This window comes from Schistocerca nitens, chromosome 6 (assembly GCF_023898315.1).
Source record: "Schistocerca nitens isolate TAMUIC-IGC-003100 chromosome 6, iqSchNite1.1, whole genome shotgun sequence".
NCBI lineage: Eukaryota > Metazoa > Arthropoda > Insecta > Orthoptera > Acrididae > Schistocerca > Schistocerca nitens.
The window spans coordinates 125,892,655-125,912,519 of record NC_064619.1 but is presented as its reverse complement, the minus strand read 5'-3'; the positions used below and the strand labels follow the sequence as shown (position 1 = coordinate 125,912,519).

At 39.1% G+C, this 19,865-nt stretch overlaps 1 protein-coding gene across 1 annotated transcript in view; it reads right to left on the bottom strand.

The window, feature by feature from the left end:
- Positions 1–15,062, bottom strand: part of LOC126263257 (uncharacterized) — a 197,708-nt gene extending 182,646 nt beyond the window's left edge. Inside the window, exon 1 of the mRNA XM_049960342.1 lies at positions 14,989–15,062. The gene's annotated coding sequence lies outside the window, so the exon portion shown is untranslated. The remainder of the gene's footprint in view (positions 1–14,988) is intronic.
- Positions 15,063–19,865: the final 4,803 nt, after the last annotated feature.

Genomic DNA, 19,865 nt, shown 5'->3' with positions numbered 1-19,865 from the left:
TTTCACGGATTGTCAAACCCGATATATTAGTTGTAACTGAACATTGGTACAATGAAGCTCTGATTTGCATTAGTCAACCACTGTGTATGAAATTCTGCACAGCCTTCAGTAGAAAAGACAAGACTGGGGGAGGTGTAGCAATTTTCACTGTAAATGAAAGTAATTTTAATGTTATTGATGTGAGTGCCTTCTGCTTGGAAGGAGTCTCAGAAGTTGCTGCAAAAAACCTGAAATGGGGTAGAGATAACATAACAGTTATCAGTGTTTACAGGCCACCTGCAGCAAATACAGATACCTTTTTTGTAAATCTTTCTGACTTGCTTGTATATATAGACACAACATTTTCTGGGCCAAATGGTCATGTAAATATTATAGTTACTGGGGATATAAATATAGATTTATTAACAAATGATGTCAGCACCAAAAAGTTACATCGTCTGTGTGATGAATTTAACCTGACCCCACTCATTCGGGAACCCACTACAGAAATTGGCAATAGTAAAACATGTCTTGACAACATAATAACAAACATGACCCACCTATCCCACAGTGCATCGGTTTTAAAACTAGCCATCTCAGATCACCATGCAGTACAGCTTAAATTGGAAGGCCATGAGGCCCCCACTGTCACCACAAAGCAACAGTTTGTAGCTAAAAGAATAATGTATAATGACAACATAGACTAAACTGCATGCTAGCACAAATAAAATGGTTTGAAAATAATAGCTTTTCATATGATAACTTTGCTGCTGACTTCTATTACTGCTTTGATACCACATGCCCAGTTGTAATCACAAAAATGAAACAAACAAAAAATATTAACAAAAATATTTGGGTAAATAGTAATGTCACTGAAGCGAGGGAAAAATTAAGACTACTCCACAGTGCAATGCTGAATAATAGAGAGATTCCTGAGCTAAATGAAGCCTTCAAAATAAATCAAGCACACTATAAGGACTTACTCACACAGACCAGGAGCAACTATGTTGCAAATAAGCTTCAAAACTCACACAACGTAACACTACTGGCATCTGGGCAGTCATAAACAGTTTTAGAACCGGCAATGACAAATCCTATATGGACTTTACTATTAACAACAATGGCATGCTCATAAAAGACCAACTGGAAATTGCAAATATTTTTAATGAATATTTTTCTTCCGTACGGGAAGCCATAAATGACAAACATAAAAACATGCACTACAGTTTTAAAGGTAATACATGTGACCATAGTATATATCTAGCCCCCACAAACTGTGCAGAAATAATGGGCATCATTAGCTCTCTAAAACCCTCTAATTCAGCTGGACATGATGGCCTAAATACTAATGTTTTAAAAGGCTGTAGCCAAAATGTCTCTGTACCTCTGTCTGCAGCAGTCAACAATATAATAGAATCAGGCACCTTTCCAGACAGACTAAAAATAGCTCAGGTAGCACCCATTTTTAAGAAAGGTGACAACAACAAAATAGAAAACTACAGACCAGTCTCAATCCTTCTTGTCTTTTCCAAAATAGTTGAGAAAGTTATATACAACAGGATTATAAACTTTCTTAACAAACACAACCTGATGTTCGAAAATCAAAATGGATTCATAAAAGGTAAATCAACTAGCACTGCAGCTGCTCAACTAATTGAAGAGGTGTTAGGGGGTATCGAAAGCAAGGAACATGTGGCAGGTGTATACCTGGACCTGGAAAAAGCCTTTGATTGTGTGAACGTTGACATCCTATTAGACAAGCTATGGAACATGGGCATTAGAGGCGCTGCTTATGACCTAATAAAGTATTATATGAGCAATAGAAAGCAGTTTGTTCTACTTAAAACGGAAAGTGGTGTCTACAAATCAGAGATCACTTGCATAAAATATGGCGTGCCCCAGGGCTCGGTGTTGGGTCCCCTTCTGTTCTTGATCTATGTAAATAATATTAAATACTGTACTATAAATTCCAAAATTGTTCTGTATGCCGATGACACGTCCATTGTATGTAAAAAGGAATCATGTAATGAACTAGAGGCCGAGTGTAATAATGTGACAAAAGAAATTGTTCAGTTTTTTAATGAAAGCCACTTAAATGTAAACACCAGTAAAACATGTTTGATGGAGTTTAACAAAAGTAGTTTGAATAATGAAATTAAATTATACATGGGCAACAAATTGGTAAAGAAAAAGTCTAGTGTAAAATTCCTTGGCGTAACAATCCAAAGCAACCTGAAATGGGACACACATATTGACTCTCTAGCAACTAAGTTGTCAAAAAATATATTTGCAATCAGTACTGTTAGCAAGTTCTGTAGAGACACCTTAGTCCTAAAGACTGCATACCATGCTCTTTTCTCCTCTCACTTGAACTACGGTATTGAAATTAGGGGAGCAACAACCAAAGCTAATCTAGATAAGCTACTCATTCTTCAAAAAAAGGGGTGTGAGAATAATCTGTGGAGCAAAATATAGGGAATCTTGTCGCAACTTGTTTCCAAAAACAGAGGTGTTAACTGTTATAAACACATACATTCTAAAAGCCATATTGCTTGTGAAAAGACTGCTCCCAAACACTTATTCAGATTTCCACCAGTACAATACTAGAAATAAAGAAAGATTTTACATTGGCAGCCACAGAACAGCACTTTACGAAAAGGGGCCTCAGTATGCAGGTATAAAATTAGCTAATGCACTGCCTAGAGCAGTCATGGCTCTTCCTACAATTAAACTGAAACATCAGCTTAAGAAATTTTTAGTAAAACACCCTTTCTTCACATTAGAAGAGTACCATACTTATATGAAGAACAACAAATGCATTGTGAAATTATGTGAATAGAAATAAGTAAACACCTTATTGTAATTTTGTTGTAAATTAATGACTTATTCAGAAGAATGTGTCTTGTGTATTGTACAAATAACTGTAATCATTACTGTTTCTTTGTACATTTGCAGTGTACCATTCGATGTTGAATAAAGCTATTATTATTATTATTATTATTATTATTATTATTATTACCCTATATCCAGCAGCTGGTCCATGTGGTAGCATAAAGTTCACTGCAATTTCATTTAACTCATAACTGGTGTCTTTTATGTCTGCAATCCACCAGTCACAATCATACACACACCACAAACATCCCCCTTCTCAGGTTGTGTATCTGAATATTATCCTGCTGTTTCTGAGGTGTTGGCTGAATGAACGAAATTTCTTCCTTCTTGGTCTTTAAAGGGCGTGCAATATAAGTTCACCCATCACTTTGAGTCCAAAAATGTGTCTTCTGAATTCCTTTCATCAGAGTTGTTTGTTTGGACCATTCTTCCTTTTTCTGCTCACAGAATTCTTCGATTTCCTCTTTGGACAAAAGAATGAAAGCTGTGACTGTGTAAGATTTCATGACTCTCGTAAAATCTTCAGCATTCTGAATCACAGCTGTATTTGGTCGGGAAAGATTATGCTTTGTAGCATGGTGCTTCAGCACCATCACAAGGCCCTTTCCCGTGACCAGTAGCACTGTATACCCAGTCACTTGGCACAAGCAACTTACTCAGTTCAAACAGCTGGTAACAATTTTTAAAATGACTAGGAGCACCATCAGAAATAATGATGATATTCTCTGCCCCTGTTTGCAGTTGAAGAATATTGCGCATTGCTAGCAAAGCATCTGCTGAGTCACATCCTGTGTCATCACTTATAACTGCAACACTTGTGGTCTTGTTTTGAAAATCAGTGTGCGATTTGCAGGGGGGGGATGGGGGGGACATCCCCCCCTCTGCATCAGAACATCCCCTCCTCTGGTTTTAGTTTATGCATCCCAACCTGGGATGTTTATTTCCCACGCACTGGAGTAAACCTTTACATATAATTTAAATTTGTGGAGCCGAACACTGAAAGTTTTTAATAAGTCTTACTATTAATACTATTAATATGTTTCAGTTTTCTATCATCAGAATAAGTACAACTTTCCACAAATGTGCCTCTACTTTTTGAATTCCCCTCGTATATCTGTACCCGTATGTAGATGTTTTTGCAAATGAGCTTTACCTATAATGTACTTTTAAAGATATAACAAGGGATGGCTTTTTTGATAGTGCATACGCGTCAATAGTGAGTTTCAGCATTAACATCTATTTATAAATAGCTGTTTAACCATGCGTAATGCCACGGTCCAAGCTAGTAACATATGTAATTCTACTAACCCCCTAAGACATCCCCCCCACTGGTAAAAGCACAAATCGCACCCTGTTGAAAATATGTCACTTCTGTAAAATTTGAAACCTGGTCATTACTCCAATGATACCCTTGTACTTCTTATGGGAGATTTATAGACCAGTTCTCAGCAAAATCACAGTGAAGCACAAAACATAGTTCTTCAGCCTGTACACACCCTTTCACTTCTGCAGTATGTTGTTGTTACAATTTCTTCAGATGCTGGTGTGTTACTGCTTTCGCTAACCATTTACCAAGTCCATCAATGAAACTGTCAAAGGCAACAGTTTTCTTAATTAATTTATTTTCCTCCCATGTTGCATCTGTAATTTCTGCAGAGTTTTCTGCTACGTCTTCCAGGCCAAGTGTCTGTAAAGACAGTCCTCCCTTTCCAGGGCAGTCACCACATTCTTGAAACAAACAAGTCTCTCGCTTTATGTCACAAACTACTAATGACTTCACGTGCCCAAACAAAGTGTCATATGTAAGTTCTTCAAAATTATCACACAAAGTTCAAAATTCACTCAGTATACACACAAACATACCTATCTAGGTGGGTGTGTAACTGCCCACTTAGGTCGTAGTGCATAAAATTTTGATCTTCCGATATGTGAAGTTGTATAGTTACTCTTATAAATTGCAAAAGTTTCTGTAATACTGCAAGTCATGTTCCTCTTCACTTCCACAACTTTTTGACTTTCAACTGTTACAGTTATAGTGTCTTTTTTGAAGGCACTCTGTCAAGAACAGTCCCATTTATCTTCCAGATAAAATGACTGCACTATTTGAACTTGATCTGCTTCAACAGGATGACCATAATAGGGATCTGGTCTTCCAAACATTCCTTTTACAGACCTCACATTTCTTGATTTGTCTATCATGTACTTTGATACTGATGGAATATGGTTCAAAACAGTTTTCTTTGAAAATGTCTCTGGAATAATAGTTAAAACTTGCACCTTTTCACTGTAGGATTCACAATATTCAACAGCTGAATTGATATTTGTGAAAAATTCCTGGCAAGAGGAGCAAGAGTGCTTTGGTTCATTTTCTCCTGAAGATGGAATTCCTATTTTGAAGAGTGTGTTCAGTTTTGCTGTAGTGTATTCATCCACAGCTTTAGTAATTTCCCTGCACTTTCTTGATGCATAGAGCTTATGACTCGATTTCACTGACCACAGTTTCTTAACAGGACTAACACCTATCTCTATAGTTGGCCGATTCACGGTATTTAATTCTTCCTCTATTGGTGCAAAATCTGCATCATCTGCACCATGGGAGGCTTCACCTTGTTCAGATATTATCATTGTTGTTATTCTGTCAAACTTTGAAACAGAGTCTCCAAATGAGGTCACTTATTCCCAACCTGAACAAAGTCCGTTTTTTTATTTGTCTTATATATCACCCTTTTATGGATATGCAAATAGTGAGCACACTTCACTCTCCTGTGGCCCCAGTCAGAAAATATTTCAAACAGTCCTTTTCGCAAAGCACACTGCAATTGTGTCAACTGGCAAATTCCTCATGAAAACACAGAACTCACTCAATGGCCTCAGGTTTCTTAGAAGCCTCTTCAGTAAACAAATTAGCACTGAACAATTACAATACAGAAACCTGCAATGAACTACCATGGCAAAGAAACTGACAAGACACCACAACGAAGTGTAAGAAATATCTGTAACAATGAAAGTGAAAAGAAATAATTGAAACAAACAAAGTGATAAGAAACTGCAACAAAGACAATAGAAATAACCCTTGGAAGTTTAAAAAAAATGATTTTTTAAAATAAAACCTGTCCAACTTAAAATTGGAAGCTCTCCTTTACAGAGAATATAGTACTACATGGTACTAATCGACAGAAAAAATATAACTTTTCTGCATTGGCATTTTTGAAAAAAAAAAAATTTTCTATATATTATAAAAAAGAATTCAAATGGCGACAGTAAAAGAACTTTGGCAGATATGTCCAAATGGAGGATACCACTGTAATGACAAAGCAATTATCTTTCAAATAAAAAAACTCTAACAAAAATCTAGAACTGTTAAGAGATACAGCATTTTAAAAAATTTTCCGAAATTTGCATCTTCGAAATGGTGTTCGCAGTGTCATCTTTGGAGGCCTGTATCTCAGGACAGGAATTTTTTTGGAGAAAACAAAAAAATATGTGTTTCTTACTTACTACGGTGAATTTTAACATATGCTAAATTCAATAAAATCCAGGACTATGAAGGTAACCCCCCCCCCCCCCCCTGCTTGGAGTGATACGGATTGTGCCTATACAGAAATCTGTATGCCGTAGCACCAAACACTTATTAATTCCCATGTTATAGCAGATGGCAACGTTTCAGCAAACAGTAATTCTGAAAGGTCTTCATCTCACTTGTGGCAGAGGGAAATATGTCATGGTCCACAGCAGCTGAGTCAGGTCACTTGCAGTAGAGGTTACATCATCTACAGCAGAAACCAGGTCATCTACAGTAGAAGCCAGGACATCTGCAGATGAAAGCAGGTCACCTCCAGCAGAAGACCTTACACCAGCAGCAGAGGACCCAACACTGGCAACAGAGGATACTACACCAGCAGCCAGAGACATGACATCAGCCGTAATAGAAAAAGACCCTTCACTGGCAACAAAAGATCCATCCTCACCAATAGCAGCTGCAGTGAGCATTACAATGCAGCAAAAAAATGCTTACAAGGTACAGAAAACCTGTTGTACTCAAGAATTTTTGGTTATCAGCCTCAAAACAGGGTCAGATATCACACAGCAAAGTGTAAGCACAACTGTAACTAGTCTCTAATTTAGAAGTTTTCATATTTTAATCTATAATATTCGTAGTTTGAGAAGCATATCTTTTGAACCTGAAGTTGCAGTTAATAATTCCAATATTGACTGTATGTGTATTATGGCACACAGGTGTAAGGATTGTGAATTAGGTACTGTTAATATTAATCATGATAATTTGTCTAGTCAGTTCTGTACAAAGTATGCTAAAAGTGGGGAAGTTTGTATTTTTCTTAAACCTAATGTTGAATATAAACAGAGGTGTAAGGCAGAAGCACTGATTATTGAAAAGAATCTTTAAGCTGCTACTGTTCAGTTTCATGGGCAGCTGGGTAACGTAATAACTGTAGCTGTATATAGATCAGCTAGTGGGGCCATAATCATTTTCATTAACAAATTAGTCTCTCCTGGACATTTTGTTTATTGAAAAAGCAATTACAGTCATCTGTGGTGACTTCAATAAAACCCTAGTAAAGTTTACTCTTATATAAAGAGCCCCACAAGAATAAAAAATAAAATGGTAATGTCTTGTAGACAAAATATTTTAAATTGTTGACACCACACTGATAAAAATTATTAACATCGATCTAGGACTATCTGACCATAATAACCCTCATCCTTACAATTTCAGCTCTATCTGTGAAAGAAATTGATGAACTTCTTTCTTATACAAGTAATTTCTCATTGGAAAACTGTGGTACTAAGTAACGAATCTGGTTAGAAGTACTTTCACACTCAGGTAGTAACAATGCTTTCTGTTCAATATTTCTGACCGATTCTGAGATGCGTTCTCCAGAGAAATTGACCAGAGTCCATTCATGTGGGATCAGTAAATCTAGTACCTTAATCATGTCAGGCATTAAAATTTCCTGTACGACTCTAAAAAAGTTCAGGTCTCAAATGGAAAGACCGACAGTTTATAGAATACATGAAGACCTGTAAGAAAATACACTGACAGGTAATTGCAAATGCAAAACTACTTAAAAATGATAGCATAATAAGATTGTTGGGTAATAAATAAAAACCTGTATGGGAAATTGTACAAAAGAAACAGGGAAGAGAGATGATGAACAGGTAATTACAGTTACAATTACTGATAATATTAATATTGGCAAAAAAAATCCCAACAATTTACATAAATGATTACTTTATAAATGTTTCCCAAACGCAAAGCTTAAATTTCACGAATCATAATAAACTTGTGTATCATGCACCTGCATGCAGCATGACATATAGTTCCTCCTAGTGAACATGAATTAGGAAACATGATTAAAAGGCCTATGATAAGGTAAGCAGGACGAGATTATGGGCTATACCCACTGACCATAGTGTGCCACTAAATTTGTTGAATGCCATTAAAGCATTGTATGCTAACACTGAAATTAGTATAAAAGAAGAGTTATTGACTATAAATCTGGGACTAAAACCAGGGTGTGGGCTCTCACCAATGTTTTTTATATACATAAACAAAATTACAGAAAAATGGAATCCTAAGAACCTCAGGAAGATAGACCTGGGAAAGAACAAATTTTTTAACATTATTTTATTTGCAGACAACCAAGTTCTCCTAGCAGACAGTGAAAGTGTTTTACAAGAAAAGTGTTTAAATGGAATAACATTTTACAAGCTTACCATATGGTTATAACTGTAAATAAAGCAAAATTAATGGAAGTGGAAAGGAAACATATAAGAAGAGTCAAAATAGTGATAAACAATAAAATAACAGAACAGGTAAATTTATTCAAATACCTTGGAGGCAGATACATCAATACACAAATCTACTTCACTTGTTGATTAGATTAGATTAGGCTAGATTAATACTTGTTCCATAGATCGTGAATACGACACTTCGTAATGATGTGGAACGTGTCAGGTTAATAAAAGATGTCTGTACAAGATATTACATTACACAAAATATTGCATGACACTAATGTTTAAGTTGGTTTTTTTCCCTCCCTTAATTTATATCTAAAAATTCTGCCAATGAGTAGAAGGAGTTGTCATCTAGAAATTCTTTTAATTTATTTTTAAATGTTGGTTGGCTATCTGCCAGGCTTTTGGTGCTATTTGGTAGGTGACCAAAGACTTTTGTGGCAGCGTAATTTACCCCTTTCTGTGCCAAAGTCAGATTTAACCCTGTATAGTGAAGATCATCCTTTCTCCTGGTGTTATAGCTATGCACACTGCTATTACTTTTGAACTGGGTTGGATTATTAACAACAAATTTCATACGTGAATATATATATACTGTGAGGTTACTGTGAGGATCCCTAGATCCTTAAATAGATGTCTGCAGGATGACCGTGGGTGGGCTCCAGCAATGATTCCGATTACACGTTGTTGAGCAATGAATACTTTTCTACTCAACGATGAATTACCCCAGAATATGATGCCATACGAAAGCAGTGAATGAAAGTAGGCATAGTAAGCTAATTTACTGAGATTCTTATCACCAAAATTCGCAACAACCCTAATAGCATACGTAGCTGAACTCAAGACGTTTCAGCAGACCATCAATGTGTTGGTTCCAGTTTAACCTCTCATCAATGGACACAGATAAACAGAAATATACTGCTATAAATGGTTGTATATGGAGATTTATTGGTAGAATTATGAGAAAACAGATAACACAAACACTGCACAACATGGTAGCTAAGCCAGCTCTTATATATGGTAGTAAAAACAGAATCCTAAGAATAAGAGGTGAATGAAGAATTGAAGCAACTGAGATGAGGTTTCTGAGGTCACTTCTTGGACTGACATTAAGAGAGAGAGAGACTGCAGAGTGAAGATACAAGACAACGGCAGAAGAGATGAGACACTTACAAAAAAAAAAAAAAAAAATAGTATGACCGCAACAAAAGGATGCCACCTGAGCACCTGCCATGGGAAGCGCTACATTTCAACCAATCTGGAAAAAGGGATACAGTATAGCCAATGAAGAGATGGAAACAATGTAATTTATCATTCACTGAGGGAGTGTTCACCCACGGATTAAAAAATTCAATTTATTCAAGAGTGCTGACAGGCATAAAGCTGAAAATTATCGACCCAAATCACTCCCCTCAGCATGTTCTGAGGTATTTGTGACATTAATGAAACCATAAATCACCAAATTCTTAAATGACTGCAAAGTACTGAATATAATCAATATGGCTTTTACAAAGGTCAAAGCACAGAAACAGCAATCATGGTTATACAAATCAAATAACTAGAAACCTAGATAACAACTTCAGTGTTGTAAGGGTTAATTTATATCTTTCTGAAGCTTTTAATATTGTTAAGTCAAGCAATCTTTTTCAAAAAGCTGGACGCAATGGCGATAAAATAGATAGTAAAAAAGTGTTTTCAAGTATACTTGCAAAATACACACATCAAAAAAAGTTTTGCGTCACCCCAGTTCCCAGAACTTCTGAAGACAGACGACTGTGGATATTGTATCACAGACACAATCCCTTTGACTGTTCAGAGATGTCACTAAACCCACCCAAAGATGAAAACAACCACACATGAGCAGTGCCTAATAAGACGTAGGGGGTCCGGCAGCCGATCAGTTCCAGTCATTCCACCAGGAAGGAGGTACATGGCTCGTGTTGTCTGTAGTTCAACCACACATAGACAGTCAATACCACGGTTCAGTTGTGCCCGCATTGTTACTTTGTACCAGGAAGGGCTCTCAACAAGGGAAGTATCCAGGTGAAAGAGATGTTGTTCGGACATGGAGGAGATACAGAGGGACAGGAACTGTCAATGACATGCTTCACTCAGGCTGCCCAAGGACTACTACTGCAGAGGATTTCCGCTACCTACAGATCATGGCTTGGAGGAACCCTGACAGCAATGCCACCATGTTGAATAATGCTTTTCGTGCAGCCACAGTTTGTCATGTTATGACTCAGATTGTGTGCAATAGGCTGCACGTTGAGCAACTTCACTCCCGATGTCCATGGCAAGTTCCATCTTTGCAACGACACCATGCAGCGCAGTACAGATGGGCCCAACAACATGCCGAATGGACGGCTCAGGCTTGGCATCAGGTTCTCTTCGCCAATGAGTGTCGCATATGCCTTCAACCAGACACTCGTCGTAGACGTGTTTGGAGGCAACCCGGTCAGGCTGAACGCCTTAGACACACTGTTCAGCGAGTGCAGTGAGGTGGAGGTTCTCTGCTGTTTTGGGGTGACATTATGTGGTGCTGACATACACCGCAGGTGGCCGTGGAAGATGCCATAATGGCTGTACAATACGTGAATGCCATCCTCCGACCGATAGTACAACCATATCGGTAGCATATTGGCGAGGCATTCGTCTTCCCAGATGACAATCAGCACCACCATTGTGCACATCTTGTGAATGACTTCCTTCAAGATAATGACAGTGCTCGACTAGAGTGGCCAGCATGTTCTTCAGAAATGAAACCTATCAAACATGCCTGGGATAGATTGAAAAGGGATGTCTATGGACTATGTGACCCACCAACTACTCTGAGGGATCTACGCTGAATCGCCGTTGAGGAATGGCACAATCTGGACCAACAGTGCCTTGATGAACTTGTGGATAGTATGCCATGACGAATATAGGCATGCATCAATGCAAGAGGACATGCTACTGGGTATTAGAGGTACCGGTGTGTACAGCAATTTGGACCACCACCTCTGAAGGGTGAAAATGTTGTTTATGTTGATCTCTATTCCAATTTTTTGTACAGGTTCCAGAACTCTTAGAACTGAGGTGATGCAAAACTTTTTTTTATGTGTGCAGATCATAGGCTGTGAAACTCACATCAGCTTATTCTAATCATAAAATCAGATTAGTATATGACCCAAAGAATGTTGAACTAGGTGTGCCAAGAGGTAGTTTGTCACACCGCCTTCTGTTCTTTACTTATATAATTGATGTGCAAACTTAGAAACTGCAGCTAAGATCGTGTTGTTTCCAAATGACACTTGCGTAATAGTGAATGTTGTTAGACGATCTCTATCTGCAGCTGGTCAAGTCATTGCATACATAATTCAGTACCAAGTGCCTGACCTGTTGCAAAAAAAAATTACATTCAATTTGGGAAAATGAATCAAACCCAAGATCTCCAACTCATACTGGGTGGAAGAGGGTTACAAAGAGTATGATCTACAAATGTTTTAGAAATGTATGTTGATCAAAGCTTAAACTGGAAAGTCCATGTAACAGGAACTCTCCCAGAGACTCAGCTTGGCATGTTTTGCTTCAAGAATCATTTCTAAACTGTGCTCCTCAGAAGGTGCTAGAATGGCTTACCTTGGTTACCTCCTGTCCCTTATAGGTTTATGAAATAGCTTTTTTTGTGATAAAACTGATAGTCAATTAAATAAAATTTTTACGTTACAGAGAAGGGCTGCTCGAATCTTGTCACACAACTCTACAAGGGCTTGCTGCAAGCCCCTATTTAAAAATTGTACATGCTTACAGTAGCCTCCCTATACATATACAAACGTGTTGATGACAAGATCTAATCTTGGAGACTTGCAAACTAATAGCAATTGCTATAGTTATTACACATGTAACTGTTGGACCCTCCATGTGGAGTGAACAAAAATAACTCATACTCAAAGACGTTGGAGAAGAAAACATCTTTTAGAGAAGAGGTAAAAACATTTCTTCTTGAGAAGAGTTTCAACCATGTAAGTGAATATGTCAGTTTACAGAGGTACTTGGCCCCTATATATTGTTGAATACCATGTAATCTGTTAACACATGTATGACCTATCCTGTGTGTGTCTTTGCACAAGAATGTTGCTGCTGTTGGTCATCTGTTTTCTCTGCTTCAGATTCAGTGCACTACACCTCCTCAGAGAAAGGATGTGTTGCAAGAATAGTTGTGATGAATATAGATTTAGCAGGTGTTCATGTGTGGTTGGCAGTATTTTTTTCCAGTAACATTAAATAATAGATTCACACATTTCTTTCAGAAGTGTAATATAACAAAGTTTCCTGTTTGGTTTATCTAACTGATCATACTTCTTGTGCATGTTGTAAGCTCCTTCTAGATTAGGTACAGGTGGTTCTCTTTCCAAATCATACATGGTGCACAGTGACTAAACCAGTGTTAATGCACTGATATGGGAAGAGCCGGGTTCATTTCCCAACTGGGCTTCCTGACTTGGTCTTTCGCATGTTGCTGTAGGTGAATTCTGATATGGTTTCATTGATAAGTCATGACCATCTTCCTGCCCTGTTCTTGTCTAATCTTACCCTGCTTTGTATAGGCTTCATATATGCCTACACTAGCCTACTTCTGTAATGTGACTGACAGGTCCCATACTGTTGTGGCAAATGGATAAATAAATAATAAAAGTAGCTGACTGATGGGCTGTCAGATAACTGGAATGTATGATGAATTTCACAGCACTAACATGTCACGCTTGCTCCAGTGCCCTCATGGTGACAAGATGATGTGAGGGGTTTCTGATTTACCTGTGATGATACAAAAGAAACAAATTGCTCTTTATTTCTGTGTGTGATCTCTAATGGTGTGTCTCTGATTAAGACATATGAAATACGGCATAATGGACTCTAGTTTTCAGTGGGAATAGCGCTCAGAAACTGAACCACCCAAGTACACCATTGGCCCAACTCAGGAGTTATATATAACACACACCCCACTGGGGAATGAAACATTCCTGCTCCAAACAAACCCTAAACAGTAGTTATCCATTGGGGCCTTTTTGTCAAAGATGATAGTCCAGCAATGTATGCAGGGTAGCGTTTGTGGGGTTTGGAAAGTAGGAGTGGGTTAGTGACTGAGTGAATGTTTCCACATGCCTGAAGAGCCTCCTTCTTGATTGGATGCATGGAACATGATGATGAACAAAGGTATCGCAGATGTTTGCTGAGTACATATGTAGGTCTCATAATGGGGTGTCATTGACTTATAGGTATTCACGACTGGCAACTAGAATTTTAACTTTGGACAAAATTCATGAGGAGCTACTGGGCAGCCAGTTCACAGATATGTGGACAGTGAACGGTACAGTTTCAACTATTCAAAATAACAAGAAATCGTGTAACACTCGGGAAAGATTTTTTGTTTCAATAACGAAATACCAGCAAACCGTCTGTCTGTTTAACTGATTGTGGGAGACTAGAAGTGTAAATCACGCAGTGTCAGCTTGTTTTTCATTGGGGATTAGAGGATAGTTTGGATTTGTTTTTACAGTGGCACTGTGATGTCAATTGTAAATAAAATCAAAAAATGTAATTACAATAGCAAAAATTTGCTCTCTAATGTTCAAAAATTAATGTATATGAAACACGATGGTAGTTAATGAAAACCTCGTAACTCTATTTCGTTAAATTTTGCCGGTGAAGCAAAACTGTCTCTTAAAAAAATAATATTTCGTAGTATAGAAAGTTGCAGCCTGTCCGGACTGTATAGTACAAGCCTTTTCATTGACAGATATGAGAAACCCATGCACTTTCAAATCTCTTTCGTTGCGGAGTTACTGGAATTACGAGTTTTCGCGCGGACAAATGGCGTTAAGAGGTTTTCATTGCCTGTCATTGAAAGTGGCTTCATTCAGCAATACCGGGTAGCCGTGAAAATTCACAAAAAAAGTGACGATATTTTTTCCCCCTCAACTAATGATAGAATGGAGTTGTGTAATACCTGTCTCCCTTATGGTATAACAGTACTCTGGCACCGAATCCCACGTCATACCTAATCTCTAGAATAGAAAACAATTACGTAAGTAAAACATGTAACATATGGAAATAATTTCTTCTCTGATGCATACATTGTTTCCCTTTTATCGAGTGAAACATTTAGCGTCAAGTATTGCCAGCTGAAATCAAGTCATTTTTCGTTTTATGTGGACATTACATGTCGTGGTATAACCGAGATGCTTCCAAGTATGTATTGGTGTTACACGAGTTTAACAACTATAGTACATTACTCTTATATAAATAACGCTAGTCGATATAGCGCTACCGATACCATTACTCACTGTACGAACTTAACTTTCGAAGTTTACTTAATACCTTTCCGTTTTCAATAGATCTAACTCGGAACATAGATTAAACAGCAACTCAACACGGCACAAAGTTCCATTCAATTCAACCTCTCCCTTTCCTTTGTTTTCACCAGTGGGGGGCCTCAATATCCTGTTGCAGGCGAATTTACTGCCTTACAAAAAAAGTGACATGGCAAACAAGAAAAACATAATAATAACTTTCTTGTATGCGTCTATCAAGTTGCTAAACACGAGGTTTCTTTATACAGTTTTTAATATTTTTTAGTTTTGTAAAAAAATCATTTTGGCAAAGGGGAGCAGTTGGTACTACCACGACGTGAAATATACAACTATCCAATCAGAGACAAGTCGAATTGTTGCAGCAAAAAAAAAAAAAAAAAAAAAAAGTTCCATTGCCAACAGTACGTGTGCGCTGTAGGAGACAGTACTCTAAATAACGAAGTCGGTTGAGAGGTTTTATTCATCGCCCACTATTTCTTGCATAATTACATGTTTGATTTCTGGGTGGGTACAGCTTACAGTTTCGTACTTCACCCTCCTCCAATAAAATTTGCAATCACTCCCACTTTTAACGTGCTGCAGCGTCTATGTTTTTACAGTGATAATAACAACAACGTCAGCTAATAGTATGTGTAGGTTTACATTATGCATTAATGTGTGTAGGTGCCCGGACAGCTGTGCGCGTTAGCTTGCGACGTCCATCTGGGTAAATACCTACGTCCTTTCTCAGATACACGTACACCAACATTTAGTGATTATTATCATACCGGAACATAAAACTACCCCCGTATAACAATGCCGACCCCGTGGAGAAACGAGAACAGGCAAACAATAAGAAGAAAGAGTTGTGTGTGCAGTGACTGGGAGTGAGAAATGAATGAACATTGTATTATTAAATAAGTTGTTTACAAAGCTGTACGTTAGGGATAAATCGAATGAAGTAGCGCTTGTTTTTGAGACTGGTGGTATGTCCGGGTTCAAAATGGTTCAAATGGCTCTGAGCACTATGGGACTTAACTTCTAAGGTCATCAGTCCCCCAGAACTTAGAACTACTTAAACCTAACTAACCTAAGGACATCACACACATCCATGCCCGAAGCAGGATTCGAACCTGCGACCGTAGCGGTCGCGCGGTTCCAGACTGTAGCGCCTTTAACCGCTTGGCCACCCCGGTCGGCGGTATGTCCGGGAAGCACTGTTTCAAACAGACGCCTTGCATTCGGGTGGGTGAAGGCTACAATCTTCGTCTAGCCATCCCGATTTATTTTTTCCGTGGTCTCTCTAAACTACGACTACTTTGGCCAAATGCCGTAATGATTCCTAATTTAAGGCTACAGCCGCTTCCTTCCTAACCTTGTCACACAAGACCTTTTTAAGTATTCAAATGCCTGTATCTATGAATTACGTTATTTTTGTTGTTCTTAAAATGCAGTACAATTGATCTACAAATGAATAAAATTATTGCTACTAAAAATAAAATGTATTAAAATGTTATAATAAATTTTATAATAATTTGTTTACATTATTGCTTAGTACATCATTTCAGCATCACTTGCAATAAATGACAACTCAGAAAAGTACATCACTTTGTCCGAAAATTTGAGATCACATGTCATGTAGTTTACGACGTAAGATAACAACAAACTCTCGCAACTTTGACGTCCTAATTTACACAATATAAAATCGATGTGTGTACTCGTCTTTGTCAATATTGCCTATAGCCAGTGCTTTTTTTTCTAAAAAAAAGTTTGAGGGTACTCCGACATTGGATATAATGCAGCGAAAATTACTTATACCTGAAGCATGGAATACCACCCGTCTGCTTTTAGCCATGACGTCATCAACTGGCTGCCAGCGATTCGGTTGTCGAGAACGGTTGGCGCAGCTTCGAAATGCTTGAAACAGTCAATGACATCGCTTTTCCCACCAAAAACTGCACTGGTGTCATTCGTATTGCAATTACCAACACGAAAAAGTGAAGTAAAAAATTTATGTCCGTGAAATAAATCCCTGGCACTCTTCCAAATTCTCAACATCGTAAAAAAAATTAATTTGTCAACGAAAAAGTTTAGGCCAGGGGTACGCATCCCCCAGCGTTCCCCCAGAAAAGCAGCACTGCCCGTAGTACTAAGATTTTGAATACAGAAATATACCTGGGATGTAAATAGAAAGGGTAGTCTTTCTATTCTCTTTTTTTAAGGTCCCACATTTGGACATAAAAACGTGTCAGATTTATTGTTAGCAGCAGATATGGCCAGCCTGTGAACGGGCGTCTTTGTGTGTCTTTAACTGCCCGTTATCTTGAGAGAAACATAGCTTCTAGAAGTCCTTGTTATTTTCTTGACTAGTAGTATTTTACTTTGTGAAAGTGAAGTGAGATATCTGGAAGCTGGTATACCTAAAAATGTAACGCTTTTATTTTGGGTTAAAACTAGCAAATAGTTGGTTTAATGAAATCTTTACATTACATAAATGGGCTATTTGTGGCACGTCACCTAGAGGTGCACTGCATTTAAAACTCTGCCTGTACCTGCGCGACCCTCCTATGTATATACAAAAGTGTCTAGTTGATCAGAGCTAGCATAGAACTCTACAAGCTAAAAGCGTGGATCGCAACTACAAAACATGCAACTGTGGGTCTCCCCACACAAAATGAGGAAGAACAACTCATATTCAGAGACATGTGAGCCACATGGTTATCAGATGATACTTCATAAAGCATTGCCAGTATACAAGAGGTTAGAGGAGGAAACGGATTTTAGCGTATAATTAAAAACGTTTCTTGTGAAGAAGTTTCCTACAATTAAAGTGAATATGTGGGCACACAGAAACTTTATCCGGTTACGAAATTGCTAACTATAGTTTTAAGCTGATAACAGGTATATTATCTTTATTCTCCACCCCCTCTACCCGCTTCCCCCCCCCCCCTCCCTCCTATGAGAGTGTGGAAAAACTCAAATTCTTGTGGCACAACTTTTCTCCTCCCAAACACCGATTAGTGTCAAAGGGGTCGCCATATTTGAAGCTAACTTGTTGTATTTGAAGTTTTTCGTATTTGTGCTTGCGTGTTACGAAAATGCGTAGTGTCAGTTATATATCACATTAATGATCTCTGCAAACCCCCTTTGTTCTGTGTACAGTGGTGGGATGTGCAACTTTGGTGTTTAAAGGTTTTGCAATGCGGCTATGAAAACATAAACCTTAAATTACGTGGTAAATATTTATGATGTTTACATTATATGATGCATGGATAAAATTTATGTATGAGTAAGCAAGTATTATTTAATTAGTGAAAGCTAAGATATGATTTCACTGCTGCTCATCTCATCCTAAAAATCGAGAAAAATAATGGAATACTGGCAGTATACTCGAATAATCAGATTCTAGTACTGGAAACTTTAGTGCTCTTTTAAACACTTGCCCAGCGGATTTGAAAAAGAAAGTAACAGGGCCTCTGGTGGCATTACTTCAGGATGACTGTAGCTTTTAAAAAAGAAAATGAACTATATTATAGTGTCTTCTAATGCACTTGCATGAAGCGTAGCTCCAAAATTCAGTATAGGATAAATTTAATATGTCGTTGTTTTTAACTGATGTGGGGTACAAGTATGAGAAAGATTAGCTTGTAAATGAGTCTTCAGGGCATCGTAAATACACTCCTGGAAATTGAAATAAGAACACCGTGAATTCATTGTCCCAGGAAGGGGAAACTTTATTGACACATTCCTGGGGTCAGATACATCACATGATCACACTGACAGAACCACAGGCACATAGACACAGGCAACAGAGCATGCACAATGTCGGCACTAGTACAGTGTATATCCACCTTTCGCAGCAATGCAGGCTGCTATTCTCCCATGGAGACGATCGTAGAGATGCTGGATGTAGTCCTGTGGAACGGCTTGCCATGCCATTTCCACCTGGCGCCTCAGTTGGACCAGCGTTCGTGCTGGACGTGCAGACCGCGTGAGACGTCGCTTCATCCAATCCCAAACATGCTCAATGGGGGACAGATCCGGAGATCTTGCTGGCCAAGGTAGTTGACTTACACCTTCTAGAGCACGTTGGGTGGCACGGGATACATGCGGACGTGCATTGTCCTGTTGGAACAGCAAGTTCCCTTGCCGGTCTAGGAATGGTAGAACGATGGGTTCGATGACGGTTTGGATGTACCGTGCACTATTCAGTGTCCCCTCGACGATCACCAGTGGTGTACGGCCAGTGTAGGAGATCGCTCCCCACACCATGATGCCGGGTGTTGGCCCTGTGTGCCTCGGTCGTATGCAGTCCTGATTGTGGCGCTCACCTGCACGGCGCCAAACACGCATACGACCATCATTGGCACCAAGGCAGAAGCGACTCTCATCGCTGAAGACGACACGTCTCCATTCGTCCCTCCATTCACGCCTGTCGCGACACCACTGGAGGCGGGCTGCACGATGTTGGGGCGTGAGCGGAAGACGGCCTAACGGTGTGCGGGACCGTAGCCCAGCTTCATGGAGACGGTTGCGAATGGTCCTCGCCGATACCCCGGGAGCAACAGTGTCCCTAATTTGCTGGGAAGTGGCGGTGCGGTCCCCTACGGCACTGCGTAGGATCCTACGGTCTTGGCGTGCATCCGTGCGTCGCTGGGGTCCGGTCCCAGGTCGACGGGCACGTGCACCTTCCGCCGACCACTGGCGACAACATCGATGTACTGTGGAGACCTCACGCCCCACGTGTTGAGCAATTCGGCGGTACGTCCACCCAGCCTCCTGCATGCCCACTATACGCCCTCGCTCAAAGTCCGTCAACTGCACATACGGTTCACGCCCACGCTGTCGCGGCATGCTACCAGTGTTAAAGACTGCGATGGAGCTCCGTATGCCACGGCAAACTGG